General features: G+C 51.5%; 1 protein-coding gene across 7 annotated transcripts in view; it reads right to left on the bottom strand.

The window, feature by feature from the left end:
• The window catches only part of MYOCD (myocardin), a 203,364-nt gene that overhangs the window by 94,635 nt on the left and 86,444 nt on the right, over positions 1-22,285 (bottom strand). The window lies entirely within an intron of this gene.

Genomic DNA, 22,285 nt, shown 5'->3' with positions numbered 1-22,285 from the left:
GTCTGAAAAATCTCCAGATGCTGAGTGAAAGTGAATGCCTCTAAGAATCAGCACCAGCTCCTAATGAGTCCCATCAGGAAAGAGCTGAGGAGAGCTAAAAAAGGTCATTTGTAGAGAACAAGAATAGAAAAGTGTAAGATTGATTCAGTGATAAAATCTGATTTAATACAAAAAAGTTACCAATTTACTGTATAAGGAAGTGGGAGCAGTGCATTGCAGATGATACCATCTCCTCCACTGTGTGAGCCAGGACCCTCACACCCCTCTCCCCACCCTGCACCAGCAGGGATTTTGCCATCTGCTTTCTCATCCACCTCGCTGTCAGCCCCACCTGCTCCAGCTTTCCCTGGCCCAGCAGCTGCAGTTCAGACCCTGTGTCCGTCTGTCCTGCCTCACACCGAGTGTCACACGGGGTGCCCACGGGGTGGCTGCACTGCCCAGGAAGGAGCTCTGGGGTGCTTTTGTCACTTCATCCCCTTGCAGGGACCACAAAGCTGTGCCCAGTGCACCGCTGGGACAGGCTGTGCCTGTAGCCAGGGCTCAGAAACACAGTGCAGACCCAGCCCTTGCCCCCAGCCTTCCCTTCTGCTGTGTGCTCCTCATCACCCTCCTCACTGTGGCTTTTGCTCATCCCCTGAGCCCAGGGATTCTTGCCAAAGCCTGCCATGCTGCCACTGCCCGTGCCAACAGCCCTGCAGGCACCCAGACAGGCCAGGCTGCATCCTCGAACAGACAATTCCATCTGCCACCTCTCTTGGAGCATTGTAGCTGCCTTGAGCAGCCAAGGTCTCCTCTCCAGTGGTGTGACTGCCCCGTCCCCACTGTGACCATCCACCCACTGCTGCCTGCAGGGCTGCACACCCACTTTGACACAAGCAACATGAGCCCCTAAACTCTTTATTTAATTCATGACTAGCGTGGAACATTCAATAAGTGTTTACATTGCTGTTTTAAAATGAACTTTTTTTTTTTCTTTTAACTTCTTGAAGTTGCTGATACAATGCATCTTTCCAGTGGGAACAGAGGGTGATGACAGGACAATCCAGCAAACTGCATCTGCTTACAAAAATGAGACTTTGTTCAACCGAACACTAAATCTTTGATAAATTAGTCAGGGCTTTGGTGACGTACATGTTGAACCAATATGACAGTTTTATATGGATTATGATTATTAATGTTTTTCAAAAATACAGAGTGTGAGCCAGACATCCAGTGTCGAAGCTGCAAGACCACCAGCCTAGGCGAAAGTCTTTCAGGAAGGCTTCTTGCAGGCTCTGTGCACAATCTCTTTTTACACTCAGAGCATATGCAACATTTTAATTTGCAGTGAGTGTGCCGGGGTCCTTCTGTCTGAGCCAGGAGGTCACGCTGTGACCCCGCAGACACAGCCTTCACAACACACTCAAGCACCACTGGCTCAGCGGTGGTTTTTTTTTCTGGAGTGAAATCTGGCCTCAAAACATTCCACATTGTTCCCTCGTTTAGGCTGAACTGATTGTATTTACAAAGCTTAGACACACTTTTGAGCCTCAGAGCACATCTCCCATCAGCCACCGCTGCCAACACATCAGCTGCAAGGCTACACACAGGTCGTGTTTCATCTCTCACTGCCTGTAAATTTTAAATTCATCAAGCTGGGCTATCATGGTACGCCATGGGTACTTCCTTTCAAAATGCTGGAGATCCTCGGGAGGACAAGCCTGGTTTGGAAGGAGCAACGTCCTTGATTTCTGTCTGGGAAGCACTGCAGCATGGATGAGGTTCAGACTTGAGAGAACTGTCTCAGGCTGCACCAAGGGAAATTCAGGTTGGATATCAGGAAAAAGTTTTTACAGAAAGGTGATAAAGTTCTGGAATGGCTGCCGGGGGAGGTGGTGGAGTGACCATCCCTCGGTGTGTTTAAAACAGCCTGGATGTGGCACTGGGTGCCAGCGTTGAGTTGAGGTGTTGGGCTGGGTTGGATTTGATGATCTTGAAGGTCTCTTCCAACCTGTTAATTCTCTGAATTCTGTGAATTGTGTGAATTGTGTGAACTCTGTGAATTCTGTGAATTCTGTGACTTGCTTCCCCCTTGCTCACCAAGGCCCAGGTAGGACTTTGTTGATTCTGCCAAACTGGTGAATTTTAACAAAGACAAATGCCAGGCTGCCCTGGGGTGGGGCAGTGCTGGATGTAGGGACTGACTGGGGAAGGAGAGGCTGGAAAGGGACTGGGAGTGCTGGTCCATGGCCAGCTGGGTCTGAGCCAGGAGGGATGTCCATGTCCTGGGGGGCATCAGGGCCAGCCAGGGGAGGGAGGGGATTGTCCCACTCTGCCCTGGGGTGGCCTCACCTCGAGTGCTGGGGCAGTTTTGGGTGCCACGATCCAAGAAGGACCTAAAGCTTTAGGAGAGCATCTGAAGAGGGACGTGAAGGTGGTGAAGGGCTTTGAGGGGCCACACGAGCAATGCCTGAGGACACTGGGGCTTTCCAGCTGGAGCAGAGGACACTGAGGTCAGACATCCCTGGGGGCTGCAGCTCTGATCTCTACAGGGACAGGGACAGGACACAAGGGAATGGCACCCTTGGATGCTGCCTACCTCCCACCCCTCCCTCCTGAGCAGGTAATGGAGCAGCACAGATGGACAGGCTGCCCCTCTCCCTCAAAATGCCCCCCATGTCCCCTTACCCTGCTCCCATGTCCCCTTACCCTGTTCCTCTGTCCCCTTACCCTGTTCTTCTGTCCCCTTACCCTGTTCCTCTGTCCCCTTACCCTGTTCCTCTGTCCCCTTACCCTGTTCTTCTGTCCCCTTACCCTGTTCCCCCATCCCCCAGGCAGCCAGTGCAGTGCCCACAAACACCACAGACTGTTTGGAGCCTGTCCTGCTAGGGCAGATAATTGGATAAGTTGAAAATATTTTTATTTTTTAACATTTTTAACTTTTTCTTAGGGAAAAATGAACTGAACCGTTGAAATGAAGAATTATTTTTAGAAGTGGGGGAAAACTTTATCTCCCTGAGAAACAGTTTTGGCTTCAGCAGCTCAACTTCCAGAAAATGAAGATTTTGGCTGGAAAAGTCCTAAACTGAAAAATTCACTGTTCAGGTCTTAGCAATCCCCTTCACACCTCTGGTCTCCACATGTCAAGCAAGTTCCTGGATCATGTTTTTTCCTAAGTTTCCAGGAGTGAGCTTCATGCCAAGGAAGAGATAGGATCTGCCACTCCCTGGAGCTAAACCAACATCTCCTGAGCCCTCCTCTGGGATCTAACCCAGGGACAGACACTGCTTCCTCTGCTCAGTGCCACTGGTGTCCCACAAATGCACCTTGGCAACCCCGAAAGGAAAGGAAAACAGGAGATGGAGCATCTACAGCAGCTGGACCTGAGGCAGCTGTGCAGGGCTGAGCTCTGGCTCCTGCCTGTAGCTGAGCAGGATTGGACACAACACCTTGAGGTGCACTTGGCTTCTGACACGTAGAAATGTCTTCAGGAATGACACTTCCATGAGGCTGGGTCCTGCTTGGGTTATGGTGGTGCAGCTTTGATGGTCTGCACTGTTCTTCCCCTCCCAGCATCTCACCTTCCATCTTCTCACCTTTCTCCTCTGCCACTCTGGCATGCACTGAGGTGGGAATGGGCACAGCTTGCACTTCCTCGTACCTGAGCCACCAAATCTGCCCCTGCTTTGCTGCTTGCTCCACTGGAAGTAAATACATTTGGCTTTAATGCATCTGCAGTGCTTCTTGAGCAATTCTGACCCACCATAAAACTGTAAATACACAAAGAGAAAAGCCAGGAGAGAGATGTTCAGAGATGCAGTTCAGCCTTATCAAATTCTTCACGTGTTTGTTGTGGTGTGTTTGTATTCCTGGGCTCCTGCTTGCAGGAATGTGGCTGATAAAACCATCTCACTAAACATGGACTTGGTGTGTTTCAGCTGCTGTTCCAGGCAGTAAGAGTAACTCTGGATTCCTGGGGGCAAGCACCCCGTGAAAATCTGCTTGTTGCAAATTCTGATCAAGTCCTGCTGTGCACAGGCTCTGCAGGAATCCTGTCTGGTCCTCCCAAGAGCCGTGTCAGGTTTGGCAAGGCACAAGGCAGCTCTGACCACTTGCCTCTGCAGCCAGAACAAGAGGTCTTTTCTCCTCTGAGAGCTCCCAGGCTGCCAGGGCACGCACCACTGCTATTATCTCATGGTTTGCCTTGCAGACCGTGTCCCTGCTGGATGATTCCTCTCCCTGAACCCCCTCCTCCTCCTCAGGGATGCAAAAAAACCCATCCCGTGAGGCGCTGAGGGCCATGGAGCTCCCTGAACTCCCTCCTCAGGGATGCAGAAAGGCCCATCCCATGAGACACTAAGGGCCATGGAGCTCCCTCAACTCCCTCCTCCTCCTCCTCAGGGATGCACAAAGGCCCATCCCGTGAGGTGCTGAGGGCCGTGGAGCCCACAGGCCATTCCCACAGATCTGCACATTCCTGCCATGCCCTGGAGAAACGAGCTGCTCACACTTCAGCTCCAGAGAGGAGCCGCAGGGCAGGGGGAGCGCCTGGATCCGCTGGGCTTTCCCAGCGAACAGGAAACCAACCAAGGAAACCCTCCACAAGCCTGGTTCCCCTTTCACCAACAGCTCCTCCTTGGGCAGCCCCTCCGTGGGGCAGGGCCAGGAGCCAGCCAGCAGAACTGTGTGAACCAGAAAATCTCCACTCGAGCAAGACCAGCCTTTGGTCACAGTGTGACCCCCACGCTCAGCGAGCTCTGCCAGCTCTTTGCACCCCCAGGAGTTTTGGGATAGAATCTCCTTCCCAGCCTCCAAAATCTCAGTGCTGATGTCTGCTCCAAGCCTCAGACAGCAGTGAAGAGCTCAGTGATGGGAAGTGGCAGCTGTCTTCATCCAGGAGAGATCCTGGCCTCCAGCCTGGGCTGGGTGATGAGGGACAAGGGACTTTCTCAAGGGAAAAGCTCAGCTCTGGCCTCAGCCCCCTCCCAGTGAGCTGTTTTGAAAAGGAGTGATTTCTCCTTCATTTCTTTTTTTATGGAAAGAAGTTTTAAGTGGTGGAAAATAGAAGAGGAATAGCGATCAGGAGCTCAGTTATTACTCCAGATCCTCCCAAGGCCTGCCTCTCTGTCAGTACTCAAATGGGCTGAAAACATCCAGGACAAAATCAGACTGACAAACCTTCAGGTAAACTCCTCAAGAACCAATTCCCTGCCTGTGCATCCACATCCAAGGCACATCTGCTGGCCCTTCCCAGCACAAGGACCCCCTCATGCTGCACCATGAGCCTGGGCAGGCTGCTGTGAGCTCTGCAAGGTGATTTATTCTGCTCTGGTAACACCCAGAAGATCATGTGGGGAATTCCTGCCATGTACAGCACTGCAGGTGTGGTGCTTGTGATGGAGAGAGGAGACAAACAGAAAATTCTTGGAGAAGAGAGGGCTCTGGGGACACCTTAGAGCCACTTCCAGTGCCTGAAGGGGCTCCAGGAGAGCCAGAGAGGGATTTGGGACAAGGGATGGAGGGACAGGACAAAGGGAAATGGCTTTAAGCTGAAGGAGAATAAATATAGATTAGATACAGGGGCAAATATGTGAGTGGTGGCACAGGTTGCCCAGAGAAGCTCTGGCTACCCCTGAATCCTTGGAAATGTCCAGAGTCAGCTTGGACAGGGCTTGGTGTAATGGTTTTGCAAGGGAGGCACTACATCACTACAACTGGAGCAACCTGGGATAGTGGAAGGTGTCCCTGCCATGGCAGGGAGTGGGGATGGATGGGCTTTAAGGTCCCTTCCAACACAAACTAGTCTGTGATTATATTATTCTATGATTAGAAGCATTTAAATATTGCAGTTCATGGGCTACCTGGCATTTGCCACCAGTCCTGCTTTGCTGCCCAGGGTTATTTCCATGGTGAAACAGTCTGCTAAAAATACTGTTAGAACTTTACTGGACAACACATGCAGATAGTTCTGAGTTAGATAAAACATCTTATGAATCTGGCCCATACTTGTAGTTTTTAAAGTAATCTTAAAATAAACTTTAAAAATCTTAAAATAAGCAGTAATGTTCTAAGTATGCTGAAAAGGCTCAAAAAGCAGTTATCAGCCTCAGATTTGTTCTTGCTGCTTGTTCTGTTTGCAGAACTGCTTTCAGGCTGATCTTGAGAATTTCCCAGGTCTGACTCATGAGTGCTGGGGTTGGTGGGGCTTGGATCACACCAGGTCCAGGGTCCTGCACACCTGGGGACAGCCCTGCTATAGCAGCCTTGGCAGAATGAAGCTTCTGAGAGAAACTGCCTTTTCTTTTCTAAGCTATCATTTGATTTGATTCAGTTTAATTTATAAACCCTTAACCATGGGCTGTTTCTGCTGGTGGCAGTGCAACCTGGGCTGGTTACAAAGGAGAAACCAGTATTGTTTTCAGAGTTTGGTTTAAATCCAGCCCTGGCCAAAACCTCATGGTTTTCAGCTTTTCCAGTGGAATGGGAATCCCTGGTGCCTGGAAATGACCCTGGTGCTTTGTCAGCATCACTGCTGCCATTAACATTGGCACTGCTCTTACCACCAAGTCATGGCTCTGGCAGCTACAAAATGAGGTTTCTCATCCCAGTGAAGTGTGGGGGATTCTTGAGGCCAGGCCCCACCACAGGCTTGCCCATCCTACTCTGAGATACCGGAGTTCATGGGCACAAGAATCCAAAAAATCCAGGCTGAGCTTTCTCATAGCACTGCACTGGACTCAGAAAAAAATGTACTAATATGGGGAGCTTTGCTGGACTCATCAAGCTGGTCCTCCAACAGAAAGGTGGTCGTGTCTCTTGCAAGGCTGTTTTGCTTTTGAGAAGAGACACCAGCAGAGGTCCCTCAGCCCAGGCAGTCCCACAGCTCGGTGGGAGTTTAACAAGACTGTTAAAAGTGAAACTCCTGGGTGCACCCAGCTGAACACCCACTTCATCCCACAAAAGAAGGAAAAAGGCACATGGTCCTGACAGTCCAGCCAAGAGCAAAAGGCTCCAAGGCCAGGAAAGATCTGACTGTGGGCAAGGTGCCTCACACAGGAGTGCTCTGCCACGACAGCAGCAGTGCAGCAGACCCAGATCCCATCTCCAGCCAAAGCAAGCAAGCTCCTCTCTCCATCCCAAAATCCAAGGCTGCACCGGGAGGAAAGAAAATGTGTGGTTCCTTTGGGCAACTCAGAGCTTGGGATGATAAACCATAGAGCAATAAAGAGTATCAAGAACCAAAGAACTGCTTTTTTAAAACATGCTTCCAGAGATACAAACAAATGAAACATTCAAGGCCCATTATCCCATGACTTAATTTTTCACTCTAGGATCATTTCTGTCATGTCATGAAATCCCTTCCATTAACTTATCAAGTTCCATCTACAAACAGCCTAGGCTCCTTGCCCCTACTTTCCGGTTTGGAAGGCTCTTCAAGAACATTGCTCTCCTACTGGCTAGAAATTTTAATATATTCTGCAGCCTAAATTAATCTCCCAAATCACCAAAGCACCAGGCCTGTGACCAAAAAGGGCCATGTTTAGGTAAGTACAGGTGGGGTTGCTGCTGGAGGCACGGCTTGGCATTAACTGGGACTCCAGATCCTGTTGCAAATCTCATGACTGATCCCTCTTATTTCACTGACCATGAGGCACAACACCCAAGAAATCATTTCCCTGGCTGTGTGGGCAACGACCAGAGGACAGAGTAAAGCTGCACAGGACTTACAGATCTCCTCCTTCCTGAGTAGCATTGGTGACAGAAAGAGAAAATAATCACTGCAGATGTGCAAGGACAGATACCCAGTATCCAGAGTCCAGGTGGAATATCCTTTCTGGAGGAGCTGAGCCTGGCTTGGAGAGGACACACGGGACAGGATGAAGTGTCTCCATTACTGGTTTTGCCAGTCTGGGCTGTGGCACCGTGGGGAGCAGGCAGGGAGGAGGAACACGGATCAGGAAAGGATGGAGGTTTGTGGCAAGGGCTCTTGAGGCCTGGCTGGGACTCAACGTGCCCACCAAATGCTCCAAGGCTGAGAGGAGCTCTGTGGCCCCACTGCAGGTCCCTGCTGCCAAAGGACATTCCTCAGAGCTACTTGCTAAATAATAGAATCTGAATTTCCGCCTTCTTGTGGCAAAGTTAAAAAAAACAATAACATTAACCAAATTATACCCTGGTCTAAACAAAGGAGGGCCAGGGCTGCCAATTTCACAATTATCCCAAATGGGTCTTAATATGACACAGATAAATACTTTCCAATTATCCAATGGAACAAGGCTGCCCTGGGGGAAATGCAGAACAATATATTACAGGGGCCAGAGTCCCAGGGGATTCAGGAGTCACACTCCACTGCTCCTGCTGTGGTCCACACATGGCAGGGGAGGGAGGCAGCAGGGTGAGAGCCCATCCTCACCCAGCCCCACGTGCTGCTGGTGGGGCTGGATTTCTGGCAGGGGGACAAGAGGGTCAGTGAGGGTGTTGAAGCTTCTGCTGACAAGGAAGCTGAGGGTGGGCTCGGGGCCAGGGTGTCAGGGCTGGCACTGCTGTCCTCCCCAGCACAGCTGCAGGACAGGGTGATCTCTGTCCCAAACCTCAGCAAGCTGCCTGGGGCCGTGGCAGGTGCTGCTGCAGGTGCTCCAGGTGTGGTGCTCACCTTGCTGCCTTGGATTAGTATTGTAAATACAGGTAAACCCAGGGGTGTGCACATGGCTTGTCCCACTCCCTGTGCAGCTGAACCCCCTTAACCAGCTGGAAACCTCTACAGGAAAATCTGTCATCCCAAACCCTCCATGCCAGCTCAGAGCACCCACAGCCCCTTCCAAGCACGTGGACAGCTGGTGAGTTACAGACAGGGAGGCACAACCTTCCCAAATATCCCTGTCACCTTCCTGTGTGGCCTTTCTTCCCCTGGGACAATCTGCATGCAGGGCAGAGCCAGGCTGGTACAGATGGGCTTTTCCCATGTCCTGACCTCACCCCAGCTCCTGTCTGCACAGATTTTGGCTGCTGTTCTGGAGCCCAGGGTCCTGGGAGAGGTACAAGAAGTGCTGAGGGCAAGCTGGGACTGATGGGCACCATCCTGGGGGACTCCTGCATTATTCAGTGACTCCCAAGAATCATGCATGTCCTGCTCAGAGCAAGTTTCTTCCTGCCAGAAGTGGGTTGGATGCAGAGAACTGAAGAGTGAGCAGGGCTGAGAGGACCACATGATGCTCTGCAACATCCCAAATCCTTCTGAGCCAGAAGCTGTGGTGGAGCTTTGAAGTCCCCAGCCTGTAGCTCATGTTGTCACGGATTTCTGTGACCCCTGAACTTAGGTAAGATCCACACATGGCTCCTGGCCCCAAGGAACTCAGCAACATGCAGAGCATGATGTACACTGGGAGAGGCAGTGGGAGACTGAAAAGGCAAGAGAAGGAAGAAGGCAATAAAGAAAATAATCTGGTCAGCACCTCACATGGTCCCTCAGCTGGAGAAGAAACCAGACACCCTTTCCTGATGTGGGCTGAACCTCTGCCTCCAAGGATGCTGCTCTGTGTGACTGCCCCTGCACCTGGCCCCAGGTGTGCCAGAGCTACCTGTGCTGGAGCAGGAGCTGCTGAGCAGCCTCTGAGTCACCCCAAGATGCTTTTCAGCCAGAACTAGGGACAGATATTGAGGGATGAGCTTGGGGCTGCTCAATGGAAACTCCATTGATTACTCTGAGCGGTACCTTCCCGACATCATGAACACCTCAGCCCCTGGGGAAAATCTGGGTTCTATCAGCTCTTATAAGCAAGTGTTTCGAAAGGTTTACAGAAAAGTAAAGTAAACAGAGCTCTGAGTAACAAAAGAGCCCCGTTTATGCATTCTTTGATTCACTGTAAAGGATGGTGTAAACTGACTTTTTAACCAAGCATTAGGCAAGATTTGGGCCCCCGCCATTATATAATAAACAGTGACATGGCTATATTAAAATATTTACTTAATGCACTGAAGTGACTTATAGTATGAGTGGCTACTCAATAGGATGGCCTAAGTGTTAAGGCGTCAGGTGCCATCGCCTGTATAAATATTCTGTGTGCACTTGTTTATAGGAAAACCCCATCTGGATTTGGCTAAAACAGCAGACACCCTGCTGACCCCAGTTTTTGCTATTGGAAAATATAACACAAGTGTTCACTCATCTAGAATAACAGCGGTGGTTAAGTGCCATCTGACAGACAGAAGGGTATTGGCTTTTCTCAATAGACAGCAGGCTGGGTGCTGTGAAGGGCTTCACAGGAGCAGCTCCCCAAGATTTACAGCATCCTGTGGACCAGCAGCAAAAGGCTCTGCCTGCCTGCTCCCAGCCCTGGGCAGCCAGGGGACATTGGGAATGCACAAAAAGGCTCAGGCAGCCCCAAATGCTGCTGAAACACCGAGGTGGGCTGTGCCACTCTGAGCTGACAAGGGCTGCCAGCCCCTTCTCTCTCCAGCTGGCTGCTCTGACATGTGAGTCAGCTCCTGCCCAGCTGTGGTGTCCCCCGGTTGTGTGTCCCTGCTTCAGGAACTGTTTGGTGCTCCAAAGCCCACGCTGGAGCAGCCCTGTGCCCACAGCCTGGTGCCACCTCCTCAGCTGGCACTGGGACTCTGCCAGGGATTTTGTCAGGTCCTTGCTGGCAGGCAAGGAGTAAAGAGACATGGGAATCCCCTCACAGGAAGGGGTGAAGAGGTGCCTGCTCCCAGCTCCTGCTTCTCCCAGCTTCCCTCCCCACACCAGGCCCTGAACCAAGCACTGCTCTCCACCAAGGAAAAGCTGAGGTTCCTTCCACACTGCACATGGGCACAGGCACAGCCAAAACTGCTCATCCCATGTGCCAGTTCCTCCATCCAGCAACTTCTGCATTCAGCTTTTATTGAAGTGAATGACACGAATTACACTGACTTTCCAGGTAAGGACCTGCTGCAACAGCTCCACCATTCTTCTCTTTCTCACATCAGATCATCCCTGACAAAGGCAAGAACTGCATTTGTTTCTCAAATACAACTTTTTCTCCCAGCCAACCCATAACCAAATACCTACAAACAGGCTTGGCATCTTTTTCCTTCTCATTTTCAAAAGGTGGGCTCAGCTTAAAGGACAAAGGTTCCTCCCCCACGGGGTGGTGGGGCACCTAACAGTGAATGATCACAGCACAGAACCTGCCAGGGCTGAAGGAGTGTCTGCACATTGCTCTCAGGGACAGGCTGGGGTTCTTGGGGTGTCTGTGCAGGGCCAGGAGCTGGAGTGGATGCTCCTGTGTGCCTCTCCCAGCTCAGCACCTTGTCTGAGTGTATGACTCTGAGAGGTGCAGGAAGGAATGGCCTGTCCAGGTCACCCCACTGGAATGAGACGCTGTGAAAATCTGACCTTGCCACCACAGCATGGGCCAGGGCAGAGAGGAAAGCACCTTCTCAGGTTATCTTGGCCTCTGACTGGCAGTGCTGTGTCCATGTGGGCTCCAGGAGGTGCAAACACTGCTGTGAGAGAGGGAAAGAGGGCCAGGTGAGCTCAGGGGAGGCCCTGCAGGCAGCAGGAGAATTCCTGCCTGGGAGGATCACACAGGAAGGGAATCCCAGTGAGGGCTCCCCTCTCTTGTGCAGCCACAGGGGAGACGGTGGAAGGGACATCAGGAGAGGACCAAACTCCTGCCCAAAGGAGGACTAATGACAACATGAAATCAGGTCACAGCTTTGTCCAGAGGAGTCCTGAACACCTCTGATGATGGGACACCACATAGGAAGTCAGCTGAGATTCCTGTCAGCTCCTGTCAGCTCCCTCGGGAATCCTCTGGGAGGAGGGAGGAGATAAAATGAGATCCCTGGGAGTCTGATCCCTGCCCTCAGTCAAAGACCCTGCCACTTCACTTTCCTCCAGAAGGCTGCTGGCTCCAAAGCCTTGAGGTCTTCAGTTCCTTCCTTGTCCTCCCACGAGTGTTCCTGATGGAACCTGGGTGCCCGAGGTGCTGGGTGCCTCCTGGTTTTTCTCTGAAAGGCTCTGATCAGCTGAGCTTTCCTCCTGCAGGCGGAGGGGAAAGTGCCAGACAGATGGCATTTTGGATTGCCCGACAAAAAATCTACTGAGCTGGTAAAATAAGGGTGGAAAACGATTCCGAAGGGAAATGTATGACTGTGGGCAGAGCAGCGTGTGCCCCGGAGGCTTGGCTGCCGTGGGCAGCCCTGCAGGGATGCTGCAGGGATGGATGTGGGAGCTCTGCAGGGACAGTCCCCGAGCTCTCCTCCCCTTGGCCGGTCTGCAGGAGGCAGCAGCTGGCTGGAGAAAGCTGCTGTGTCCTGGCAGGGCTTGCACACCACAGGAATGCCCATCCTGAGCCTCCCCGAGGCAAGGAAGGTGAGTCCCACCTTGCCAGGGGAGCCACCGCTAGCACCGGGCTGGACCCCGCTTCTCCCACACTTCTCCTGTCGCTCTGAGCCAGCCTGGACACTAACTCTGTGCTGCTGGGAATGTCCTCTTCTCCCAGCCTGTGGTCAGCCCCTGCAGCAGTGGACACCTGATGACATCCAGAAGAGAGAAAGAGAAGAACTCAGGTATCCCATCCCAGAAAGTTTTAAACCCAAGGAAAAACAGGTGGGGCAGAACCAAAGAGCCACATCCAATATGACACAAGTAAAGAAAAGAAGAAAGAACAAGTCAAGGAGAGCCCATCACACCTAAAACTTAGAGACAGAAAGAAAAGGTGTGTAGAATAAACCAGTATAACATAGTACAGTATAAAAACTACTCAATACAAATTCCCAATCACCCAGTACAAAACAACAACTAAATAACTATTTAGTGCATCACAACAGACACCCCCTGCTAAGTGATGGAAGTCTCTGGGTACCCAGACAGAGCTTGGGGTGTCTCCTCCTTCCCCAGCACCGTCCAGGTGAGAGCTTCAGGCTGGGGACTTCAAAGCTCCATCACAGCTTCTGGCTCAGAAGGATTTGGGATGTTGCAGAGGCTCATGTGGTCCTCTCACTGAATGGAAATGACCATTCCATTCTTGCTCCCTCCCCTTGTACCAGACTTTAGCAATTCCACCCAGACTTCCCCCATCAGCGTACCCTCAAGGATGTCAGCGTTTCTGCACATCCAGTTCTTTAGGAGCTGCTGCTTTTCCTTGCCTCTAAAACCCACGTTAACAGGAAGGAGAGGAGCCACAAGAACATGGCATTGTTCTTGACAAATCCATATCAGCGGGCTGCTCCCCCTGCACAAAGCATGTCTGGTTACCTGCCCCAGTATGGCACAGTTATTGCCCTGATCTGGATTATCCCTCATATCTGGATCCTTTCTCCCTACCTGAGGACAGATGAAATCTCATCCCTGCCTTGTTCTCAGGGAGAGCTGCCAGGAGCTGTGAGATGGCACCAGTTCCTTAAATGATCTAGACAAATTCAGCAGAATTTCAGCAGACCCAGCTGAGGTGAAAATAAGTGTATTTCATTTATGTAAGCACTCTCAAACTGATTCTTCTCTTGTTCAATCCACATTTCTCCCCCTTTGTAGTTAGCTAATTGCATTAATCACTTCATTAAAGTTAATCACTCTAGCTGAAGCAGAGAAAGCAGCAAATTCTTCAGCCTCACCATTCCCTCTGTTGTTGCTTTTCCTTCTGTCCTGAGCAGCACTTGCTTTTGTTGACCTGCCCAGCATCTTTTTATGAACTAGGAGGAAGCTGCAGCTGGGCAACCTTGCACCTGACCTGGAGAAAGCAGGGAAAAGCCCTGGCCAAGTGCAGTGGGTGCCCGAGGTGAGGGCACCGTGGTGGTGGGCAGGATCCCCTCATGCCCCACTAGCCCAAGGTCTGGGTGCTGCTGCTGTGGCTCTGCTCACCTCACTGGATTGCAGAGGGCTGGAAGTTGTAAAAGGTTCCCAGAATCTGAGCCCACAGCTCTTCCAGGTTTGTTTTCCCCCTTTGTATCCACGTTTCCCTGACTCCCAGCCTGTAACCCTGGGCAGTATGAGCACAGTCCCAGCCTCACAGGCTGTGCTGAGGCTTTGCAGAGCCCATGGGGCAGCTGCACACCCTCACTGTGCCCTGCACCACCTTTACCAGGAGCACTTCAGTCTGGTGCCCTTTTCCTTCAATAACACCAAAACAAAAACCAAACAAGGCCGGCAGGAGTGAGGGTGCTGCTCCCTTTTCCCAGGAACTTCTCTCCATCTGAGGTAGATGTGAAACTCCTTCTCAGGAGGCTCCTCACAGCTCCTGACCCTCCTGCTTTCTCCCAGGACCACCTGCTGTCCAAAGCTTTGGGGTGGGAGTGCTCCCTGCTGGCTCCCTCATGCTGAAATGCTCTTGGGTCCTGCTAAATCTTCCTAAATGGTGAGGATTTACAAAGTCAAGGTGTTCCCAGCCTCTCCCACCCTGTGGCTGAGTGGGCTGGTACAGCCAGGCTGCCACCCCTGATGAGCAGGGGGCTGTCCCATCCCTTGGGGACAACAGGAACCAGGAGCATCTTCTCCCGGCTTGGACCTAAAGACCCCACTAACGATGGGCCCCGAAGCTGGAGATGGGATACACCCAGCAGAGATGAGATGAGTGTCAGGAGCGGGGGAACAGAGCCATTGTGTAACATTTTGGTGCAGAACTGCAGCATTTCCATCACTACAGGCACCACACGGGACTGTCCAAGCTGCGTGTGGTGGCCTTGAGGCAAAGACTGGAGATCATGGAAGTGGTGGGAAAGGTTGAGACACTGGGAAGAATGACATATAAGGGAAGATCCAGCACGAGTGCTGTGGGCAGTGGAGCACAGCGAGCCCCTCATTAGTGCTGCCCTGTGCCTCCCGTGAGAGCCCTCCCTGGGAAGGGAGCACTGGAGCAATGATAGCACTGGCTGAAATGCTAAGAAAATATCCTAACAAGATTTTCTGCAAATATTTTTGTGAAAATAAAAAACAGAAGCAGAAAACAAACATCTGCTAATAGTGCAGTTTCGGTGTTTAGAAGCAAATACATTTTTCTTATTAGTGTTGCTTTTTTTTTTTTTTTTTTTTTTTTTAATCAAGCTATCAGCTTAGCCAGGAATCAAATGTCAGGGTTAAGTTTTCCTAGAATTGCTAATATCTCAGCAAAATCAGCTCAGCTACTTCTAAACAGAAGTAGAGGACAGCTGACACCTCTCACCTGTTCACCTCTAGAAGCTGGAGGAGGAAACTGGTGTTTGTCTGTGAGCCTGAGGAACAAAGGGCATCTTGCAGGTCACCTAAATGCCACCCACATCTGGGTGAGCTGCAGCCTGAAAATCCCCAAGCATGTGAAACCCTTTGTGCAGAAGCTGCTCTGCTGGGAGTTGGGAATCTGCTGCTGCTTGCTGGTGTGAGCAAAGTGCAACCTGTGCTGCCCCTTCCTGCCAGCATCACTGGGACTGTCGCACCACGAGCTGTGGGGGCAGAGCAGGTCCTTCTCCCCTCTGCCAGTGCCATCAGAGCTGGCCTTGTGGGCAGCTGATGGCACGAGAGAGCCCTGGAGGTGCCGAGGGGCTGCATTTTCTCTCACCTGAGGGGACAGCCACCCTCATGCAGCCACTCTCCAGCCCTTCGTGTCCTCTGCTCTGTCTGTTTGACCTGACTGCTATTCGGGAGGACTCCTGCCTGTGCCACCTCTCCTGTCAGAGAGCTGTGCAGAGGCAGAGCAAGCCCTGGCAGATCCAGGGAAGGCCCCAAGGATTGCAGAGCCATGTGCTGGCTGACATCTCAGCCCTTTTCCTGCTGGGTGGCTGCCAGCTTCTGATGACGGCTCTCTGCAGGCAGTTCATCCCACGGGAGGGAAGGGACACACTCTCCTCTCCTGTGCCACTGTTCACACAGTGCTGTAACTGAGTCTGTGCTCAGGGGATGGGTGACACCAGCTGCAGCAGACTCTTGCAGCCTCCAGTGCATTCAGTGCATTCCTGCTTTCCAGCCCTAACGCTTCCCTTTTCCTCTGCTCCGTGCTGACAGGGTGAGTGTCACACCTCTCCTGCCCTAGCACGGGTTCCTGTGCCTGCAGCAGGTCCCTCTGCACCACACGGAGTTTTTTGAGCCCCAGCAGCTGTGCCAGGAGCTGTGCCAGGGCTGAGCCCTTGCAGGGCCTGCAGGGAGTGCAGGACTGCAGCGCAGCACGGCCAGGGATGCTCCCAGTGCAATCTGCTGCTCAGCACAGGGCTGGAGCTGCCTTTCCTAGAAACCACAGCACCACGCAGTTCTCGGGAGGCTGCTGGGTTCCTTCACTCCCTCTGTGCCTGCAGGGAGGTGCTCTAGAGCTGCAGGCACGGAGCAGTTGCTGCCTGCTTGTGTTTGAGGAGCATCATCCTGGCAGGGTTCCTGGCCCATCACAGGGAGGAGCTCGGAGCAGCAGCCCTGTGACTTCACAAAGCTGTGGCAGCAGCTCCCTGGCCACAGAGAGAGTCTCAACTTTCCCAGGGATTTTCCTGGGGAAGGCTGAGAAGATCAGAGAAAAGAATCAGAAACAATTCTTATCTCCACTTGTTGCACTTGCTGTCGTACACATATGGAACGTGCCATGGAGATTTGTTTACCAAAGGGTGATTTTTAATTGGACACTGGATGGTGATTGGATTGATTGTCAAATTAGGTCAGAGCTGTATCAGACTGGCTGGAAGGGTTACTGAGTTTCTTAATAAATATAGAATAATATAGTATAAGATAATATAACAATTAATCAACCTTGTACAATAATACAATCAATACTAATTATTACCCAGCTAAAAGCCTACAACAATATAAAGCCACTTCCCAGAGCCTTGCTCCTCATTCCCATGGTGGCAGTGAGGCTGGTCCTGCAGCTGCTAAAGGACTGGTGGCATTTGAGGAATGGCTATATGGATGAGTGGAGGTTTTGTGTCTCAAAGAGACAAAAAGCCAGTGAGGTACAGCCTCTGTGGTGGAAACCTGCAGAGACAGGGGTGCTTCCCCCTCCCCATGTGCCATGGATGGCAGCCCTTGCTTCACAGCACTCCAAGACACAAACCTCTCCTCTCAGGCTTGACACAGTGAAGCTGCCATGGCAGGGGGGCAAAGCCAACTTGGAGACCTCCTGGGCTGTTCTGGGGGGTGGTGGGGGTCTCTGTGGGCAGGGAGGGATGGAGGCTCCAAATTTCAAGTGCAACCTCCTTCTGTGTTCACTGGGACATGGAGGTGCAAGGGAGATTCAGGGTGGTGGCCCACAAAACGTGAGCTCCAGGACTTATCTGTGGCCTTTTGGCCTTTTTCTTTCTCTGATGTTCTGCACTGCTGGTGAAACACAAGATCCCAGGGTCCCTGTCACTGCTGTGACACTGCTGTCAGTTTAATTGTGAATTTTCAGCTTTTGGAGTCACCTACATCTCATGGGGTACAGAGATTATGTCAGTGAATAGAGAGATCCAGCTGCTCCTAAGCTTGCTAATTCCCCTCCTCTAATTTTGGGAGCAAGCCTGCAGTTAGCCAAGCAGTAGCCAAAACACTGGCTACATCCAAGGGGCCCAGCAGGAGATTTGTTCCATGACAGAGAACTGAGCAGTGGTGCCTTGTGTGCCTTCAGCACAGAGCCAGAGCATCAGGCATGGCCAGAGACCCTGGACACCATCCCCTAGACTGCCCATCCCCAGTGACGTTGTTAGTTATTGACCTAGTGCCCTTTTTCTGGGCAGTTTTTCACTCATCCTCCAGCTCTGAGGTCCCACGTGGCCTCATGTCACCGTTTTTCCTTTCAGCATCACTTGTTCTCAGACCAACCCTACCTGTTTCCCACCTGGATCCTCATATTGTTTTACTGTTGTCCCCACCTGGGCTCCTGAGTCCATTTCCACCCCAGGATCCTTCTCCTGTGCTCTTCCCCTGCCCTCCAGAATCTGGATTGTTTTCCAGGACTTCCACATCCATGTTCTGGTCCTGCCCTGAGCCTGTCCCCAGCAGGGCTCACAGAGAACAAGCCACAGAGCAGAGCTGCAGCATGGCCTGTGCACACAAACCCTTGCAAGGTTTTAGGTGCTAAACTCCAGCTAGCTCCCATTGAGTCTGTGTGAACCAGGGCTTTTCAAACACTTTTAATGTTCCCAAATTTGGGCATCTTTTGTCTAGGATAGCAGGAGGCACATCTTGACATACACACCACCACCTCTGCCAAATGTCATGTGCTGCTCCACTGCCTGCATGTGCTGGAGCTTCTCAACATGAAAGTCGTAAGAATTTTGGGAAAAATGGGAAAAACCAACTGGTTTTCTCTAATCTCCTTCTCTGATGCAACTTCACTGTTTTCAGTATGATGTTATAAACAAATCCAGGACAAGACAGATCCATGGCAGGAGGGCTCCTGGGCCTGGGCATTCATCAAAGTTATTGACAAATGGAAAGAGGCCCTTGAGATGAGAAGTGTTGAGTGACCTGAACCACAAAGATTATTTCTCACTTGCTTGTCATTAACAACAAGCCACACTTCAATCTTGAACGTTAAATTTAAGCTATAATTGCCCTAGACTCACAGTTGGTTTACTTCAGAGGTACCAGTCATTTTGAAAAGGGTGCTGCTGATGCCAAAATCCAGGACATTTTGTGTAAGATGAGATCAGAGGAATTAAAGCTGTCAAAACACAGTTCTCTAAAGTGCCATTGAGAGCACACTTGGTCTGCCCGGATCAGCCCAGAGAGGCCTGCACCCAGGGCTGTGTTTGCCAGCCCTTTGCCCATCCTGTGATGATCCTCCTTTCCTGGAAAGCTCTTCCATCTTCCAGCTGGAGTTTGTCCTGATAGTCAGAATAACAAACACATGTGATTTTGACCAGGAACACCACAGTCCTGGGATTGTTCTTGGCACAGGAAGGTTCTTCTAAGCACTCCCTGATGCCCACTGAGATGTTCAAGCAGATCCACATCTACCCCGGTACCCTACTCCTACCCATTTCTCACTTGGTTTCTTTCAATGAGCCAGACCAGGGACTCCACTAACAGGAATAATTAAGAAAGGTGATCTCTGAGCTTAAACATCCCCACTGCAGCTGGTGGACTGAACTATAATATTTAAAATTCTCTCTGGGAGGGTATATCACACACATCCTGTCTGAGACCTGAAATCCTCTGCTTCCCTCCCAGCCTGTGAGAGCAGACAGAGTGCAAGGACCTACCTGGAGCTCTGTCAAAGGGCACAGGCTTGGATTTCTCACACATTTACAGCAAGCACATCTTTCAAGGGTCAAGAATTATTCAGTGACAGACACTCGCTGCAGATCACAGACAGATTCATGACAGTCACCACCTGGCCACAGTCAAATTATAGGAAGATGCAGGCGAAACTGTCCCATCTGTTCAATAATTAATGATTGACCTTCCCTGTGCCTGAAGCCCCGGAGCAATCCCTCCGCCTGCACCACGTAAACACCCTGATGGTCTGTGTAGACTGCACCTTTCACCGCTGTTTAGCTCAGCCCGACATGCCATGCTTCAAACCGCTCCAGGCTTTGCGTTTCTGCACCAATTGAAGGAATTTGAGTAAAAACTGAGCTTTTCCTGCTGCACTCAGCCAGGATGGTGCTCCCTGCCCCACAGTCCCAGGCACTGCTGAGCCCTGCACCGGGCTCTGCTCTCCCCAGCCCCTCTGTTGTTCAGCTCAATAATTCCCAGCAGCAGGAATTGCCACTTTGGAGCCACCTCATTCACAGCTAGGACAGGAGGATATTTTTTCAGCCAAGGACAGCACGCACAGCATTGCCAAGATCCGTATCACACAATCAAGGAAACTTAAGATCTATTTTGTACTTACTGAAGTTTGTTGCTTCCCTCCTCCTTTCTCCCGTTTTCTTTCCTACCTTAAGTACTTTCACAGAGATCTCACATTTTTCTGACTAAATTTCTTCTCTCCAGCCCTTCCAGTTCTCTCACCTTGCTGCTAGCACCAGGCTGCTCCAGCTGGATCTTGCACCATGTCCACTCGGCAGGACCTCCGAGCACTTCAGTTGGTGTTGCAGGAGTGGGGAAAGAGAAGCTTGGAGATGGGCTCCCCCAACAAGCAGAGCTGGCCCCTGGGCCAGTGCAAGTGCCTGCACCAGATCACCTCCAGCCTCCTGCCCAGAGGGTCAAAACGTGCTCCTCACCCTGAGGGAAGGCTCCGAGCTGGGCAGGAGCAGCACAGCAGCTTCCCCAGCCAACAGGGAAGAGCTGTGAAGGGGTCAGAGGGTGAAGATCACCCCCAAATCTGGTCCTACTGAGATAGAGGATTCCCTTAATCTGTTAATCCCTTCTCCAGTTCTGTGGTACCGTGGGGTCAATGCACACTCTACATGATAAAAGTACTGCAGGAACGAAACGCTAATAAATAACTTTTATATTCTTCATTTCTTCAGTTGTGACATATATAAAAGAGATAAAACGGGCCCTCTGAGAATCCAGCCTTAGCTCTTATCTTCTGTTTGAACCGTTAAGTGCCAGCTTGGTTATTACTCATGCTCTTGACATTGAAGTTTTTCCTTCAGCAGTAACTCTTGTGCTGAGGTTGCTGTGAGTAATCTCTGGGATTTAGGCAGCTGCATGCTCAGGCAGACACTCAGCAGCACAGCTGAGCCCCGATGCCTGCTCCCTTCTCCTCCTTCTCCTCTGCTAAGCCCCAGCAGAGCTGTTTCCACCATTCCCTCCTCCTGCACTCGTGGATGGGGAGCATCAGTGAAGGTAAGACCCTGTGTGCCAGGAGAGATCACCAGCCTGTCTTGCCTGCATTCAGTCACAGTCTCCTGAGCTGGAGGGACCCCAGGATCATCAAATCCAGCCCCTGGCCATGCCCAGATCGCCAACAATCTCACCCTGGGTATCCCTGGCTGTCCAAACACTCCTGGAACTCTGGTAGCTTTGGGGCTGTGCCCATTCCCTGGGGAGCCTGGGCAGTGCCAGCACCTCTGGGGGAAGAACCTTTCCTTAAATCCAGCCTGACCTTCCCTGGCCCAGCTCCAGCCACTCCCTGGCTCCTGATTCTGGCCACGACAGGCAGGACAGTTCACACACAGAATGGCCTGGTTCTGCTGGCCAGGGGACAGCAGCCTGCCCAGCCCGTGTCCCTGTGTGCACGGGCCAGCAGAGGTGGCCAGCCTGGCCCCAGGGCCCACGGGGCTGTGCTGCTGGGGACACAGCTGTCCCCTCCAGCTGGCAGGGGCACGGGGAGGCTGGCCAGGCTGCCAGGTGCTCAGCAGCAGGCTCAGGGCTCAGTGGCAGGCTGTCCTGAGAGCTGGTGTCAGAGGAGTCCCACTGGTGCCATCGGGGTGGGGTCACGCCCAGTCAGGATGTTACCAGAATCCAATATGATGCAACAAAAATAGGATTACTTGAGCTCATTTCCCAAGATTTGACACAAAGTCTGAGTGGTTCAGGCTGCATGGGGACAACAGAACTCACTGCAAGGGTCTGGCTTGTGGGTTTGGGACAGCTCCTCTGCCATTGGCCTGCAAGGGGGAGCAGCAGCATTGTACCCCCCGTGTAACTCAGTCCATAGGGATTCATCTTTAATACACATTTTCCAGAGCACTTTCCCAGAATAAGTCTCTCTTTCAATTTTTAAAATATATCTCCTTGCTAACCAGAAAAGCAGTTTATTAGACACCTGGCTACTGCTAAAAACCTTTCTGAGGATGTGGCTGTCCCTGGTCAGTCCTCACAGCCTGCTCAGCCTCTCATCACAGCAAACCTGTGGATGTGCTGCCACTGTCAGGTACGGATCTGCTACAGCCTGTCCCGGGAAAGCAAACCCACACTGCCTCCCGAAGGGACAGCTGCAGTGATCCTCCAGAATGCCAAACCTCTGTCACTGAGGACACGTGAAAGCACGACGTGAGCTGCTGCTATTGTAAAGGTGAAAAAGAGGAAGTTTATTTTCTGACTTCAGCATTTCTATTTTTTTAAAGGTGACAGTGGATTGGAGAGTGATGGTGACACCTCTCCAATGACATTGGACAAACTATTAGTATATTAAGGTTTTTTACCTCTATGAAGGAATGCAAAACAATAGGCTGTTTACAGAAAGCTGTGTGAGAAAGTTCTCTAACAGAATGTAAACTCAGAAAGCTTTAGAAAATCTTAAGAATCAGGGTGACAACCTGCTGGCTAGGATGTGTCCCAATGCCCAGGTGTCCAGCTGAAGGCCTTACCTCACCAGAGAGGAAAACTTTGGCCAGACTTTAACGGACTTCAGTGATGGTTTGGCCGGTTCAGCTGGAGATGTGGACAGCCAGGTCTGACCCTGGCCAAAGAGATGATGTGCTCAGCTTGAGCTGGGACCCTGCCCTTGAGCAGAGGCCCAGAGCTGCTGCTCAGGGTACAGAGCACCTGGGTGTGTGG

This window comes from Lonchura striata, chromosome 18 (genome assembly GCF_050655825.1).
Source record: "Lonchura striata isolate lonStrDom1 chromosome 18, ASM5065582v1, whole genome shotgun sequence".
NCBI lineage: Eukaryota > Metazoa > Chordata > Aves > Passeriformes > Estrildidae > Lonchura > Lonchura striata.
Note: the sequence above shows the minus strand (reverse complement) of the source record. Positions and strands in the feature narration are given on the sequence as shown.